Genomic DNA, 15,830 nt, shown 5'->3' with positions numbered 1-15,830 from the left:
TAATGTCCCTTACACATATGCCAAACACTACTGAACAACCAACCCACCTGCATACAGCACTCACATGGCTGCTAACACTGTGACCTCTACCTCTGCTTGGATACAGATGTGTCCTCATAAATTCTGCCTCAATATGCCATGCAGCAGGAGATGCCTGGCGTGAGTCAGCTGGCAGCTCTGCTAATGTTTGGGCGCCTTCTTTGATGAAAATGTAACTTATTTGCATTACTATGTGAATAGGACACACAAGCATCTTCTGCTGATTAAAATGATATGCGTCATGCCTATGTACTGTGTGTGACTGCGGCTGTATCTGCATTCGAATGCTACATTACAATGATTTCCAGGAATACGCTGTAACGTTGCATTTCAAATGCAGATACAGCCGCAGTCACACACAGAATATAGGCATGCCGCATTTCATTTTAATCAGAAGAAACTGCTTGTGCCCCAAGGCATTTGCCTAGTTTGCATATGCCTAGGGCCGGCTCTGGTCATGTCGCTGCACACATGGAGGTGGGGATTCTAAGTACCCAGTAATCCCCCCCCCCCATGAATCGGGATATGATCATTAGGTCGTAGTGGCGTGCGGTGAGGTCACTAGCTGGGGAGGCACTGAGATTTATATATATATATATATATATATATATATACACACATATGCAGGTTAATGATTCAATCACAGGTCTTTCACAGATGAATGCTTCAATCAAGCAAACTGTTATATTAAAAACACTTACATTAAAATTCTATCATGCATTCTGATAAAGGTATCTTTTTCTCTCCCGTCTCGAATCCCAGTAAGTAGTGTAGACAGGCAAATGTCAAGAGAAATGTGGTTTATTCATAAAATCACAACGGAAAGAGCACAGTATTCATAAACATCACAGGGTACAGATGGTCAACGCTATCAGTGCCATATTAACAAATACTGTGCAAAGCACCTGTGGTGCTCAGTTCTCAAAACCATTGGATCCCAGGAGATAGAAGACACAGAAGGCAGCTTCAACGCATTTCATGGAGCCCTCTCCCCTTTGTCAAGAAGACCTGCTGCTAGCCTGAGCCCGGATTTTTATACCTGATCCGATCTATTTACCTAATTGACATCACACTCATTGGGGTATATTTACTAAGCTCCCGATTTTGACCGTGATGGCGTTTTTTCTTCTAAGTGGCATCTCGGTCATTTACTAAACAGTAATCACGGCAGTGATGAGGGCATTCGTATTTTTTTTCTAGTCCAAGTGCAAAATTACGAATGAATACACCATCGGTCAAATTACGCCTGTTTAGATATGAATCTCGGTCATTTACTAACCATTCGTAATTGTATTTGCTGCCGCGAAAATGCTTTCGCGGCCGCGAAAAATTACGATTCGCATTTTTTTCCTAAAAAAAAACGCGCCAGCCTTTTGAAACCGCGTTTACATGTGTACTTAATTATCCATTACTCACACCTGATTTTTTGGGCCTATAAAAGTGTTTCAGGCACATTCTGAACTTCTCTCACTCTGAAATGGCGGCTGTGGTGTGTGGCAATGGTTTTTTGTTGGCTGTGGGATACGTTAGACTGCTCCATGAGGCTTCCAGGAATCAGGACCAGGTAAGTGAACATGGCCAACAGGTTGTCCAGGTACCGCGGAGGCTGCGCCAGCCTCGTTTTTTTAGAGGGCGTTTAAACTTAAATGCATTGTCCGATGATAGGGTCATACAGATGTTCCGCCTAAATCGAAACCACATTTTCCACCTGTATGACCTTGTCAAACTGGGCATAGACCCTGAGACAGCACGCTCTCGCTCTGTATCAGGCCTACACAAACTCCTGGCTGTGTTACACTTTATGGCTACTGGGAGCTTCCAGGCTGTGGCAGGCGACGTCATTGGGATCTCACAGCCCACCTTTTCCAGATATTTGATGCAGGTGAGTCTAAAAATACATATGCGGTTATGGCTAAGTGTTGCTTGTGTAAGTTGAAACACCACAGTATTGTAGAGAATACCTAACATGACACTCACCTTAGCTTCTTTAATGTCCACTCAGGTTTTGGATGTGTTGGAGCCACACATTAAAGCCTCAATCTGCTTCCCTACTGAGGAGTCGGAGTGGAGTGCTGTCAGGGTAGCTTTCTATGAGCTTGCTGGCATGCCCAATGTGCTGGGGGCCATAGATTGCACACACGTTCAGCTGAGATCACCTAAGGGCCGCCAGTATATATATACTAATAGGCATATGGATCAATCAACTAATGTCCAGGTGGTCTGTGATGCAAACTTAAAAATGATGAGTGTTGTTGTAGGTTACCCTGGTGCCTGCCATGACTCCTTCATCCTCAGTCAGTCATCGCTCTTCGATAAATTTGAGGAGGGACAAATGCCTGATGGCTGGCTGTTGGGTATGTGGAAAATGTTTTGTGTGTCTGTCTTTTAACCACAACCTAGAGTTTGGAGGAGGTGAAAGAATAATCTAACATATGTCCTAATGTTGACTATATATGTTTTTCAGGTGATGGGGGTTACGGCTGCTACTCTTGGCTCCTTACTCCATTGTCCCAACCTGATTCTCCTGCTGAACACAGTTATAATCATGCACATAAGGCTATGCGGAATGTGATAGAAAGATGTTTTGGGGTGCTGAAGTCACGTTTTCGGTGTCTGGATAAATCTGGTGGCCTTTTGTTGTATAGTCCCTCAAAGGTGACTCGAATTGTGTTCTGCTGCTGTTTTCTCCATAATCTGTGTTTAAGTCAACATCTGGCACATGATGAGGGAGAAAGCAGTCAGCAAGCAGAGGAGTTAGAACCATCTGGTGACAGTGTGAGTACAAATGTAGGGAGGCAGGTACGTCAAGAAGTTATCCAGCGATATTTTACAGGTCAGTTTTTATTATGCTGTAATTATCCTTCACTAAACACTTTGCTCTACTTTCTATTGTGTGTTTTGTTACTTACTGTTTGTTGTTTATAGTGGTGTGTCCATTGTGCTTAGTTGATGCTAACAAAACATTTACAGTCATTACCCTGGAAAAACATACATACATACATACAGACCAGCTTCATAAATTTTGGAGACGGACACAGGAATGTGTTTTATAGTCAAATTTTTGATTTTATTTTTCATACAAAAAAGTTATTTTTTTCGCTTGTGTGTGCTGGGTGCTGGCTCACTGGCACGTGCTCTTGAGGAACGCCGAACAGGGGAGGTTACTGGCGTTTGGATAGGGGTCGTGGTCCCCGAGCTGGAGGTGACTTGCTGAGCTCCCATCATAGAAATATTGCTGCTCAAATTATTTAAACTTGCAATCAGCTGCGTGTTAGTAGCAGTGTGGCTGGCTACAATCCTGGATAAGGACTCATTCACCACTTGATTGTGTTGAATGAGCTGAACGAGTGCCTGCTGATGGCGCTGTTGCTCATCTATAATGCGGGTTAAATGTGCATTCATTTGGCTGTTTTCTGCCCTAATTTGCTCCATTGAGGTAGCCATTCGCCCTACTTGTACTATCAGTCTGCCCGAGTTTCTACTAATACGCGGTAGATGATGGGGCAGACTGGCAAGGTGTTGTGTATGTTGGGTCAGGCTGGCATTGCTTTGGGCCTGTTGGCTTGTCCAACTGGCCCAGAAATCGTCAGGAATTTGGCTTGGGGGCGGAGCTTGTGCCAGTTGGGGACTGATGGATGCTTGTGGTATATCCTGCAACTGTATTGGCATGCTTGGGTCAACAGCTGTCAGTTGCAGTGTGATGGATGGCTGTTGGTCTGGGCCCTGCTGGTCCACGGCGGACATCAAGTTGTGCTCTGTATGGGGTGGGCAACATGCAATGTTTTATTAATTTTTAAATTTTCATGGCTAATGCAACACATTAAGACATTCATAATACTCCATTTTTGAATTATTATCACTTGTTTTTCTCAACTTTAACAAGTTTAAAGCTAGTGTTAAAAATATACCAACACAGGCGCTAACATAGACAGATTTGCATATTCCTCACCTAACTAACTCCCCTCCACATCATTACACTGTTAGATTCCCTCCCCTCACGACGATATAGCCTACTTACCTGTATAGTCCAGAGGAGCAGAGCAAGTAAGCCATCTACATACTGGACAGGGGCGATGTGTGAACACTAGAATGGTGTGGGTTTTTTTGGGCCAAAAATTAATTGTATTCCTATTTTTTGAAAATGTGAACGTGTGTGTGCTTAATTTTTAATCAAATCTGATCTTTTCATACAAATAGGTTGTCGACACCATCCACTAAGACCTTATATAATTTGATTAAAGCACCTTTAGCAATTTAAGACGTTACATCACATTGCTTGTTGTTGAAAACATGTAAACTCCAAACCAACTAACAACATATTAAGTGTACTGTGTATATTATTGCTTATGTGTTTAATTTATGTTTTTACTCACCAGATAACTGAGGTGATCTGGGCTCATCACTCTGCGAACTCGCCAATAGTGCCAGTGGTGGCTGGGGTGACACTGCCGAAAGTCTTCGCCTGGGTGGGGATGATGGAGGTGCTGAATCCGACCCAAGACGCCGTGTCTTAGTTGGCCTCCTGGGTAAGTGGCCCAAGCCCTGTGATGGCCGCCTTACAGGAGGTCGGCTTCCAGAAGCAGAACCTAGGTGCAAAATTAAGAATTAATATTTTGTACTTCTATGTGTTTTCAGAATATGTGACTACAGTGAAGACTTACCTGCAATCCCTGCCTCATCCTGACTTGTCTGAGGCCTGTCTGGGCGGCTGGTCTGTGTGACTGTTGAAAAAGTGACCCCAACATTATTACCATGTATTTGGAAAAATGACCCACTGAAACCCATTAATGTACTGTAAGCATCTATTAGGTATTGTTTCAAACAAATATTTAAGCTTAAGTGCTTCTTGATTCCTGATTTTTAGTTGAATATAAAAATGTACTTGATGTGGCACACAATAAATGTATCCAAAATTTGATTTTTGCCTCAGATATTGCAGAGATTGAGTAGTTGCAAATGTTTTAATAATGTAATGTTTTAAAAATTGCCCCTCTTTTCAGTTAGTTACTAAAAAATACCTTTTGTTGATTTAAATCAAACACACATGTTCAAGCATTATCGCCAAAAATTGAGCCAAAAATTTAAAAATATTTTAGATAAAACACTGCACATGTTTTGGTAATAAATTAAATTTAAAATATTGCATAAACAAGGAGAAAAAAGAACATTATAAACACAAACACACCTTAAGGGAGCATAGGCCTGCAATCTGTTTTGTGATAAAAAAATGCATCCTTTACACTTTAAAAATGATATTATCTACATTTTACTGACATTTTAAGAACAATATAACAAATCAAACTTACCATCCTGCGTGGGTCGGTCCGAATCCCAGACATGAGTAGCAGACACCACTTCGCAAGGAATCAATGCCCGCACAGGCTCCTCCCAGTCCCGATAGCTTACACGTAAAGGTGGCCCACCTCCGGTTCTCCGTGCAGATTTGGACTCTTTGGCCATCTTGGCCTTGACACGCCGCTTAATATCGTAAAAACGCTTGCGGCACGTGTCCTCTGTCCGCCTCACCACACCCTCACTATTCACAGCAAGTATGACTTGCCCCCACAGGGCAGACTTCCTGCGGGAGGACACCCTGGCAGCATCCTGACCAAACAATTGGCGATGGTGCTTCATCAGCTCACGCACCAACGCCATGTTTTCAGCATAGCTGAACTTTATATTCCTGCCAGTCTTGGTAGTGGTGCGTGGCTGCGGAGCCACAACACCATCACTATCACTGGAAAATACACCAACAGGCACCCCCTCCTCCTCCTCCTCACTAACCTCCTCCCTCTCACTACCCCCCTCCACCTCACTACCAGCCTCCACCTCACTACCAGCCTCCACCTCACTACCAGCCTCCACCTCACTAACCTCCGCCACCACACTGACCTCTGAGTCGGACATGACAAACAACATAAAACACAGAAAAAGGAAAACACAAAACACACTCCTCCACTACTCCTACTACACACCACACAGCCAACACACACGCTCACTCACTCACAAACAATGACAAAAGACTGGAAAAAAAATACAAGGACAAAAAAGTTTACAAACTGTGAAAAAACAATACTACAAAGATCACAAGACTACTAACACACACAGTACAGCACTCAACAATCACCAAACTCCTCTCCAAATCCACCAAAAACTCCACCAAACTCACCAACTCCAAATACACCTTCCTCTCTCCTCTCCACTAGCTAAACCCACGAGGTGCGGAGTGTTTGGGGCGTTTTTATAGTAACATGCACAGACACTCCTCCTTCACGAATACAACCAATCACGGCCGTGTGACGTAAACGAAACTTAGAAGTAAAAACGCGGCAGCAAAATCCAAATCACTGCCGTAACAGACTTGTGACGCAGTCGTAAAAAAAACACAACAACGCGGCCGCGAAATAGCAAACGCGGCCGCAATCTACAGCAGAAAAGCACGAATGACATCGACATCGGAAGATACGGAAAATACGAATACGACAGCTTAGTAAATTAGTCGTAATCAATTCAAAAAGTTGCAATTTTGCACTGTCGATGTCAGTCGCGATTGAACTTGAACATGATTCTGAAAATTACGAATCTTAGTAAATAAACCCCATTGTCCTCCATGTTCGTGAATTAATGAACAAAATTATTTTATAAAATAGTTACATACTGTATACTCACTTAATTTCTTATTCGCAGTGGCTTTTTGTTCTAGGGAGTCCCACGATTACTATATAACTTATGTTCTGTTTGTCCCTCCGACTTTTCATTGAAATCCTGTGACTCCACTTGTACAAAAGACCATTACAAAATGTTGTTCAAATATCAATTTAAAAACATCTTTATTATACATATGTAAGGATGTGCCCTGTGGGCACATCTGTGTTGTCCCTAGTTGGGGACAGCGCTGGGGCAGCTTGTCTGTCCCCAGCGCTGGGTGCGTGGCGGCGGCGGGTGTCCGGTGCAGGGATTACCCTTTTCCCTGCACCGGACCCCAGGCTGGAGGGTTTGAATGTTGGCGCCCTCCGGGAGCCAATCGCGGCTCCCGGAGCGGCAGCCAATAGGAGAGAGACGCGGCGAGCCAATCGGCGCTCGCCGCGTCATAGGCCCCGCCCCCGGCGTCTGACGTCAGACGCCGGGCGGGAGCCAGAGCGGAGGACGACGGCGCTGAGGAGCGGGAAGAGGAGAAGACGTCGCGGGCGGGAGCCGAAGAGGACAGCGCGCGCGCAGAAGAGCGCGAAGAAGGAAGAGGAGCCGGACAGGAAACAAGGACTGCGTGGAGGAAGACGACGACGGCCGCAGGGAGAGGAGCTCCGGTGGCCGCTGAAGAGGCCTGAAGACTCCAGCCCTGGGAAAGAAGATGTCCAGCGGCGGCTGGACGCGGCGATGCGACGGCGGCGCCGCTGGCCAGGACGGGCCAGCGGCCGAAGAGGGCACCGGAGGCCCCCGGGTTAGGTAAGGCCTCAGTGAGGCATCCTTCCCCCCTCCCCTTTTCCTCCCTAGACCACCAGGGACGGGCATTAGGCCCGAGGGCACAAGTCAGGCACTAGGCCTGTGGCGCGGTTAGGAGATTGGGGGTCATTATTCTGATTAGGTGGTTTGGGGCATTAGGCCCAAGCCACCCAACCTCTGCGGCACCAGATAGGCAGGCACTAGGCCTGGGGGGCACATGTTGGGCACTAGGCCCATGAGGATAGTCAGGCCACCGGCCTGTGGGCACAGTTAGGCGGGCATTAGGCCCGAGGGGCACGTTCAGGCACTAGGCCTGTGGGGACATTAGAGGGCGCTAGGCCCTAGTGGATTTGTGGCCAATTAGGGATATGAAAGGTGACCCTGGGCACAAGGCCCAGGTCACCCAACGGGCGGCAAGTTAGGCGGGCGCTTGGCCCGTGGGCAAAGTCAGGCCTCCGGCCTGTGGGCAGTTAGGGGGCGCTAGGCCCAGCGAAGCAGCGTTTCCCTGAGGTGAGTAAAGGTGGTACTGGGCGCTAGGCTCAGGCCACCCTGAGAGTACGGTAGGTGGGTGAGCTGTGCGGTCCCCACTACTGGGTGTTCTGGGTCGGGTAGATAAAGGGACAGCACCGTTTTATGTTGTAACTCCGATAGTGTGTTATATGTTGTTACCGTGCAGGGCAAAGTGTATGTGTTGTGTAAGTTGTGCATAGTTGTGTTGCACCACACCCACAGAGCTAGTTTGAGGGCTCCGCTGTTGTAGATAGTATAGGGTGTGACACTAGGTCAGAGTTAGGCCCTGCACGGCTGTTTCTCTTTGCCTCCTTACAGGGACCTGTAAGTGGAGAAGATCGGAGTGCAAGACTCGTGACGGTGAGTAGCATCCGTGTACGTCTGTCCCTTGTTTGTCCCCGAGCGCCGGAGTTAGGATTGCTCACGGACGTGAGAATCCCTTTCATCACACTACGTGCGAAAGCGCGAGTGTGTGAAAGCTGGGTAGCTGAGGCTTTGTGCCGGTGATGACCATTCACCCAGCCGGTGAAGGTCGCAGCCACCCCTGGGGTATCCCCTGTTCCACCGGAAGAAGGGTCGATACCCCTTTGATGTAAACCCTTCTCTCCTCAGCTAGGTCGTCGGTCAGCTCCGAGAGGGAATCGCCGTGTCCGGATCCGAGTGAAGATTTCCAGGTCCGTTGAGGGTTCCGGTACCTGAAGGTGAGAGCGAGCGGCGCCTGGTGAGTACCGAGTCTACACCTGCACGGCAGCAGGCACCACCACACGCACAGCAGCCGCACCTCTCACACTTGGCGTAGTCGGCAGGATCAAAGAGACCGGATCACGGACACGATGTGGAACGCCACCAAGAAGACCTCCCTGCGGACGGCTCCGGAGAAGACTCACCCCCGGACGTGTGCGGACCAGAGCGACTGGGTGACGGTGTCTGGGGCAGACATCCTGAAGATGGTGCAGCGGTCGGTCCAGCGTGAAAAAGAAGAGCGCCGGGAGAAGGGGCGCAAGAAGGCCGCTGTGACGCCCTGCAAGAAATGTCGGCAAACAGGTCACTTTACCGACGAGTGTACTTGGCGAGAGACGTCCCCAAAGAAGGTGGTCCAGGAAGCGGACCGAAGACGTCAGAAGGGCCAAGCGAAGGAGTCCTGGTGTTTGCTCTGCGGAAACTACGGGCATGAGCACAACAGTTGTCCCTGGGACGAAGAGTCGAGCGAAGACGAGGTTGATTCCCGGTGTGAAAACTGTGGAGATCCCCGACATCTGCTCCTGGAATGTCCATGGACTGAAGACAGGACGGACTACGAGGCCACGGTGAAGAAGATGACGGAGTCTCGTCAGCAGCTTTGGGACCGGGTGGCTGCAGAGCCTGTGTGTGCGCTCTGCGAGGCGAGAGGACATGCGCTTCCCGATTGTCCGTGGAATGAAGACCGGATGATTGCGGATGGTCGCGCCCAGAGATGGGAGGAGGAAACCAGGGAAATGGAGCGGAAGGCCTTGCTTGAAGTTAGTTCGCAGGTGCCCATTTCCTCTGAGCCGGAACCAACGGGTGAAGATTCCCCAGTGAAGGAGGTGGACCAGGAACCCGTCTTGGAGAAGGTGGCAGTGGCCCTCCCTTGTTGGAAGTGTCGGCGACCAGGACATGCGGCCAGTGAGTGCCCTTGGGAAGATGCCGCGGACCTACTCTGTCCAAAAAAAGTGACCCCAGTAAGGCAGAATCCTTTCCCGCATGAAGCGGAGGTGGACGACTGGGAGGTGAAGAGACCACGCTGTGAAGAAAAGCGTGAAGACCCAGTGACTGAGACGTCCGGAATCTCCCCGCGATGGAACCGTCCACGACCAGGACGTGCGGAACAGGAGTGTCCTGGGTACCAAGAGATGCCAGCGGAAGCAAAGGAGTACGCTGAGGAAGTAACGATGCCAGCGGAAGCAAAGGAGTACGCTGAAGAAGTAACGATGCCAGCGGAAGCGAAGGAGTACGCTGAGGGAGTAACGATGCCAGCGGAAGCGAAGGAGTACGCTGAGGAAGCAGAGGTGCCAGCGGAAGCGAAGAAGTACGCTGAGGAGGAAAGTAATACCCCAGTCCAGGTATCGGAGGAGGACTCGGACTACGGTGAGCTGTCCGCCGACGAATCCCTCCCAGAACAGATGGAGGACGACTCTGGCATCGGAAGCGCCGACGAGAGTGACTGTCAGGATCGGGTGGAGTCATGCTCCCAGTTGAATGCCCTCCGTGAAGAGGAGGAGATAGTCCTGGAGCAAGAATACCTGCCAGGAGTGCCGAAATGGACCGACGTACGGGGACAGGACTGCGTTGCCGTGGGAGGACCCGTTCCAGAGGAAGAGATAGGACCTTTGGAGATGCCCCACGAGGAAATGCGACATGTTGTGGCTGTTGCCCGGGAGGAAACGGATGCCCCGGAGGATTCCGCTGTTGGGTGGTGGTCGATACCACACCCGGAAGACAGGGACGAAGCCACAGACGATATCGGAGGCCAAGAGTGGGTGACTGTTGTCCCCGTGGAAGAAGATTCCCCTTGGTGGCCAACGTCAAGCGACCGTGAGGAGATGCCACTCCCCCAGAGGATCCGCCGATGGAGGTCAGGACGCAAGAGGAACCCGGAGCTGGAGGAGGAAGGATGTGGGGTCACAGCTGGTCCAGGCTGGGCCCCCGAATGCACCCTCGCCGGAGGGACCTCGGAATTCCCTGACCCGCGGACAATGGGCGTCGTGAGGAACTTTGTAGGGACTACAAAGGAAAAAGGGGGGGGAAATGTAAGGATGTGCCCTGTGGGCACATCTGTGTTGTCCCTAGTTGGGGACAGCGCTGGGGCAGCTTGTCTGTCCCCAGCGCTGGGTGCGTGGCGGCGGCGGGTGTCCGGTGCAGGGATTACCCTTTTCCCTGCACCGGACCCCAGGCTGGAGGGTTTGAATGTTGGCGCCCTCCGGGAGCCAATCGCGGCTCCCGGAGCGGCAGCCAATAGGAGAGAGACGCGGCGAGCCAATCGGCGCTCGCCGCGTCATAGGCCCCGCCCCCGGCGTCTGACGTCAGACGCCGGGCGGGAGCCAGAGCGGAGGACGACGGCGCTGAGGAGCGGGAAGAGGAGAAGACGTCGCGGGCGGGAGCCGAAGAGGACAGCGCGCGCGCAGAAGAGCGCGAAGAAGGAAGAGGAGCCGGACAGGAAACAAGGACTGCGTGGAGGAAGACGACGACGGCCGCAGGGAGAGGAGCTCCGGTGGCCGCTGAAGAGGCCTGAAGACTCCAGCCCTGGGAAAGAAGATGTCCAGCGGCGGCTGGACGCGGCGATGCGACGGCGGCGCCGCTGGCCAGGACGGGCCAGCGGCCGAAGAGGGCACCGGAGGCCCCCGGGTTAGGTAAGGCCTCAGTGAGGCATCCTTCCCCCCTCCCCTTTTCCTCCCTAGACCACCAGGGACGGGCATTAGGCCCGAGGGCACAAGTCAGGCACTAGGCCTGTGGCGCGGTTAGGAGATTGGGGGTCATTATTCTGATTAGGTGGTTTGGGGCATTAGGCCCAAGCCACCCAACCTCTGCGGCACCAGATAGGCAGGCACTAGGCCTGGGGGGCACATGTTGGGCACTAGGCCCATGAGGATAGTCAGGCCACCGGCCTGTGGGCACAGTTAGGCGGGCATTAGGCCCGAGGGGCACGTTCAGGCACTAGGCCTGTGGGGACATTAGAGGGCGCTAGGCCCTAGTGGATTTGTGGCCAATTAGGGATATGAAAGGTGACCCTGGGCACAAGGCCCAGGTCACCCAACGGGCGGCAAGTTAGGCGGGCGCTAGGCCCGTGGGCAAAGTCAGGCCTCCGGCCTGTGGGCAGTTAGGGGGCGCTAGGCCCAGCGAAGCAGCGTTTCCCTGAGGTGAGTAAAGGTGGTACTGGGCGCTAGGCTCAGGCCACCCTGAGAGTACGGTAGGTGGGTGAGCTGTGCGGTCCCCACTACTGGGTGTTCTGGGTCGGGTAGATAAAGGGACAGCACCGTTTTATGTTGTAACTCCGATAGTGTGTTATATGTTGTTACCGTGCAGGGCAAAGTGTATGTGTTGTGTAAGTTGTGCATAGTTGTGTTGCACCACACCCACAGAGCTAGTTTGAGGGCTCCGCTGTTGTAGATAGTATAGGGTGTGACACTAGGTCAGAGTTAGGCCCTGCACGGCTGTTTCTCTTTGCCTCCTTACAGGGACCTGTAAGTGGAGAAGATCGGAGTGCAAGACTCGTGACGGTGAGTAGCATCCGTGTACGTCTGTCCCTTGTTTGTCCCCGAGCGCCGGAGTTAGGATTGCTCACGGACGTGAGAATCCCTTTCATCACACTACGTGCGAAAGCGCGAGTGTGTGAAAGCTGGGTAGCTGAGGCTTTGTGCCGGTGATGACCATTCACCCAGCCGGTGAAGGTCGCAGCCACCCCTGGGGTATCCCCTGTTCCACCGGAAGAAGGGTCGATACCCCTTTGATGTAAACCCTTCTCTCCTCAGCTAGGTCGTCGGTCAGCTCCGAGAGGGAATCGCCGTGTCCGGATCCGAGTGAAGATTTCCAGGTCCGTTGAGGGTTCCGGTACCTGAAGGTGAGAGCGAGCGGCGCCTGGTGAGTACCGAGTCTACACCTGCACGGCAGCAGGCACCACCACACGCACAGCAGCCGCACCTCTCACACATACTAAATAAAACAATGATAATAATATATACACTCAGCTGGGCATTTCTCCCGTTGTCCCGGTCATGTGACCTATGTGTATATTATGGCAGTCCGTCTGCACTCCTTTATAAAAGAATCTTTATTTCTCTAACGTCCTAAGTGGATGCTGGGGACTCCGTAAGGACCATGGGGAATAGCGGCTCTGCAGGAGACTGGGCACATCTAAAGAAAGCTTTAGGACTATCTGGTGTGCACTGGCTCCTCCCCCTATGACCCTCCTCCAAGCCTCAGTTAGATCTTTGTGCCCGAACGAGAAGGGTGCACACTAGGGGCTCTCCTGAGCTTCTTAGTGAAAGTTTTAGTTTAGGTTTTTTATTTTCAGTGAGACCTGCTGGCAACAGGCTCACTGCATCGAGGGACTAAGGGGAGAAGAAGCGAACTCACCTGCGTGCAGAGTGGATTGGGCTTCTTAGGCTACTGGACATTAGCTCCAGAGGGACGATCACAGGCCCAGCCATGGATGGGTCCCAGAGCCGCGCCGCCGGCCCCCTTACAGAGCCAGAAGGCAGAAGAGGTCCGGAAAATCGGCGGCAGAAGACGTCCTGTCTTCAACAAGGTAGCGCACAGCACTGCAGCTGTGCGCCATTGCTCTCAGCACACTTCACAATCCGGTCACTGAGGGTGCAGGGCGCTGGGGGGGGGGGCGCCCTGAGACGCAATAAAAACACCTTGGATGGCAAAAAATGCATCACATATAGCTCCTGGGCTATATGGATGCATTTAACCCCTGCCAGAATACATAGAAAAACGGGAGATAAGGCCGCCGATAAGGGGGCGGAGCCTATCTCCTCAGCACACTGGCGCCATTTTCCCTCACAGCTCCGTTGGAGGGAAGCTCCCTGGCTCTCCCCTGCAGTCACTACACTACAGAAAGGGTTAAAAAAGAGAGGGGGGGGCACTAATTACGCGCAGTATTAAAGATACAGCAGCTATAAGGGGAAAAACACTTATATAAGGTTATCCCTGTATATATATAGCGCTCTGGTGTGTGCTGGCAAACTCTCCCTCTGTCTCCCAAAATGGCTAGTGGGGTCCTGTCCTCTATCAGAGCATTCCCTGTGTGTGTGCTGTATGTCGGTACGTTTGTGTCGACATGTATGAGGAGAAAAATGATGTGGAAACGGAGCAGATTGCCTGTAATAGTGATGTCACCCCCTAGGGGGTCGACACCTGAGTGGATGAACTGTTGGAAGGAATTACGTGACAGTGTGAGCTCTGTATAAAAGACAGTGGTTGACATGAGACAGCCGGCTACTCAGCTTGTACCTGTCCAGACGTCTCATAGGCCGTCAGGGGCTCTAAAGCGCCCGTTACCTCGGATGGCAGATATAGACGCCGACACGGATACTGACTCCAGTGTCGACGGTGAAGAGACAAATGTGACTTCCAGTAGGGCCACACGTTACATGATTGAGGAAATGAAAAATGTTTTACACATTTCTGATAATACGAGTACCACCAAAAAGGGGTATTATGTTCGGTGAGGAAAAACTACCTGTAGTTTTCCTGAATCTGAGAAATTAAATGAGGTGTGTGATGATGCGTGGGTTTCCCCCGATAACAACTGATCATTTCTAAAATGTTATTGGCATTATATCCTTTCACGCCAGAGGTTAGGGTGCGTTGGGAAACACCCCCTAGGGTGGATAAAGCGCTCACACGCTTGTAAGGGCTCTACCCTCTCCTGAGATGGCCGCCCTTAAGGATCCTGCTGATAGAAAGCAGGAGGGTATCCTAAAATGTATTTACACACATACTGGTGTTATACTGCGACCAGCAATCGCCTCAGCCTGGATGTGCAGTGCTGGGTTGGCGTGGTCGGATTCCCTGACTGAAAATATTGATACCCTAGATAGGGACAGTATATTTTTGCCTATAGAGCATTTAAAAGATGCATTTCTATATATGCGTGATGCACAGCGGAATATTTGCCGACTGGCATCAAGTCTAAGTGCGTTGTCCATTTCTACCAGTAGAGGGTTATGGACACGTCAGTGGTCAGGTGATGCGTATTCCAAACGGCATTAGGAAGTATTGCCTTATTAAGGGGAGGAGTTATTTTGGGTCGGTCTTTCAGACCTGGTGGCCACGGCAACAGCTGGGAAATCCACGTTTGTACCCCAGGTCGCCTCTCAACATGAGAAGACGCCGTATTATCAGGCGCAGTCTTTTCGTGGACAAGCGGGCAAAAGGTTCCTCATTTCTGCCCCGTGACAGAGGGAGAGGAAAAAGGCTGCAGAAATCAGCCAGTTCCCAGGAACAGAAACCCTCTCCCGCCTCTGTCAAGCCCTCAGTATGACGCTGGGGCTTTACAAGCAGAATCAGGCACGGTGGGGGGCCCGTCTCAATGAATTTCAGCGCGCAGTGGGCTCACTCGCAAGTAGACCCCTGGATCCTTCAGGTGATATCTCAGAGGGACAAATTAGAATTCGAGACGTCTCCCCCTCGCCGTTTCCTAAAGTCGGCTTTACCGATGTCTCCTTCTGGGGATCCGGTCTGAAGATCGACAGTGCCTAGGTCGACAATGTTTAGGTCGACCACTATTGGTCGACAGTCACTAGGTCGACATGGATGGAAGGTCGACAGGGTTTCTAGGTCGACATGTGCTAGGTCGACATGTCTAAAGGTCGACATGAGTTTTTTTATTTTTTTTTTCATTTTTTTTATTTTTTCATACTTAACGATCCATGTCGACTACGATTGGAACGGTAAAGTGTGCCGAGCGAAGCGGTAGCGGAGCGAAGGCACCATGCCCGAAGCATGGCGAGCGAAGCGAGCCATGCGAGGGGACGCGGTGCGCTAATTTGGGATCCCGGTCACTTTACGAAGAAAACGGCACCAAAAAAAATAAAAAAACTAATGTCGACCTTTAGACCTGTCGACCTAGCACATGTCGACCTAGAAACCCTGTCGACCTTCCATCCATGTCGACCTAGTGACTGTCGACCAATAGTGGTCGACCTAAACATTGTCGACCTAGGCACTGTCGATAAAACGAACCACACCCCTCCTTCTGACAGGGAGACAGTTTTGGAAGCCATTCACAAGCTGTATTCCCAGCAGGTGATAATCAAGGTACCCTCCTGCAACAGGGAACGGGGTATTATTCCACACTGTTGTGGTACCGAAGCCGG

General features: G+C 50.8%; 1 long non-coding RNA gene across 1 annotated transcript; it reads left to right on the top strand.

Moving 5' to 3' along the window:
- Positions 1-3,699: 3,699 nt before the first annotated feature.
- Positions 3,700-4,938, top strand: LOC134929513 (uncharacterized). Its single transcript, XR_010178608.1, has 3 exons — positions 3,700-3,803; positions 4,416-4,565; positions 4,675-4,938. It is a non-coding gene; the product is annotated as an uncharacterized LOC134929513 (long non-coding RNA).
- The last annotated feature ends 10,892 nt before the right edge of the window (positions 4,939-15,830 follow it).

The sequence above is a fragment of the Pseudophryne corroboree genome, chromosome 5 (genome assembly GCF_028390025.1).
Source record: "Pseudophryne corroboree isolate aPseCor3 chromosome 5, aPseCor3.hap2, whole genome shotgun sequence".
NCBI classification, from domain to species: Eukaryota; Metazoa; Chordata; class Amphibia; order Anura; family Myobatrachidae; genus Pseudophryne; species Pseudophryne corroboree.
This window is presented reverse-complemented; position numbering and strand designations above follow the sequence as displayed.